The sequence below is a fragment of the Fulmarus glacialis genome, unplaced genomic scaffold, assembly GCF_000690835.1.
Source record: "Fulmarus glacialis isolate BGI_N327 unplaced genomic scaffold, ASM69083v1 scaffold3499, whole genome shotgun sequence".
NCBI lineage: Eukaryota > Metazoa > Chordata > Aves > Procellariiformes > Procellariidae > Fulmarus > Fulmarus glacialis.
Genome location: NW_009235042.1, coordinates 136,068 through 137,470, shown reverse-complemented (window position 1 = coordinate 137,470; position 1,403 = coordinate 136,068).

Sequence of the window (1,403 nt, the reverse complement as noted above, 5' to 3'; positions counted from 1 at the left end):
ATACTTTATTGAGCATGGATGTTGGACTCTGGCTTTTGGCTGGGACTGACCAGCAGAAGCAAAGGAAGGAAGGTCTGTCTAGTCCATGATGAAAAGATGAAATTTCCAGATGTTGAGGGTTTTCTTGAAAATATGCTCCCTCTTATGTGTGAAATACCCTAATTTAAAACTGAGGTAAAAAAGAGAAAGATAACAGACCGCTTTCTTTTAAAATCTCCTTTTCAATATGGCAATTTTTAATCTTTCTTTTCTTCTTTCTCTAGCTCATGTTAATCCCACAGAAGCTCAGGGGAATGGGAGATTCATAGCAAGGCCTATTGATCCTTTCTTTTGCTTTGTTGCAAAGGCGTGCACAGTGAGCTAGGCGGTAACTTTAATTCCTGCCCTCTCCTTTCCTTTGTCCTCAGGGAAAATCCTCCATTTCATATTTCCCAATCAGATGTGGTATTTCCCTACTTTTGGATCATTGCTTCTGTCAGTGTACAGGACAGGCATTCACTGGAATGAATAAATACTCCCTGATTGAAAAGATGGCTGTCCCTGCTCCATTATCACAAAAAGTCATTATCACCACATGCTGAAATTAGATAAAAAGTGATGAAGGTTGCAGAAGGAGACATGTGGCCTGGTTCATGCAGCTACATAATGCCCAGGAATGTGACTTCCCCCCAGTCTCTCTTCCATCTCCTTGCTTTCAGGCTCTATCAGGATACGATCTGAGCCATTTCACCCCAGAACTCCTACTTTCATTACTCCTGCATTTCTTTTTCACCAGACCTCCAGCTCCTTGTCTGGTCTCTTAGCTCCCCTCAATATACTCTCTTCATGTCATGTATGACAGAAGTAAGTATTTTTTCTGAGCTCTGTACTTACAAAGGGCTGAAGCATTTTGATGACACTTCAAGAGAAATTCAGCTTGAAGGGAGTGCATGGCATGAAAAAAATTCAGACAAACCTTCAGAGAGAGACAAAGGAATACAGGGTTCTACGATGAAAAATATCATGCATCATTAAGGCAGGCAGAACAACTCTAAAAACCTGAAGTTAAAATCTGCCTTATAGGTCCTACAAAAGGTAAGGTACATCTGATCTTCAGGAAATGCTGTACCCCTTCTTCTTTACAATCTCTTCTACTATTGGAAGCAAGATGCTCAAAAGCCCCTGGTCAGTCCCCCTCTACCTGCCTTCTTGGCCAGCCTGAAGTCAAATCTAGTTGCAGAAAGCTAGGAAAAACTCAAAACTCGTGAACAAACCAGCCAAGACACTATCCTGGTGACACTATCAAGGTGGATTTTCAAATGCTGGATGTCACCAAGTCCATGAATACTACTGTGAAGCCACTCTGGGGCTAATCTACTTTAGGTTCTTTGAGACATGCTCTGGTGATGGGCACCGGTATAACA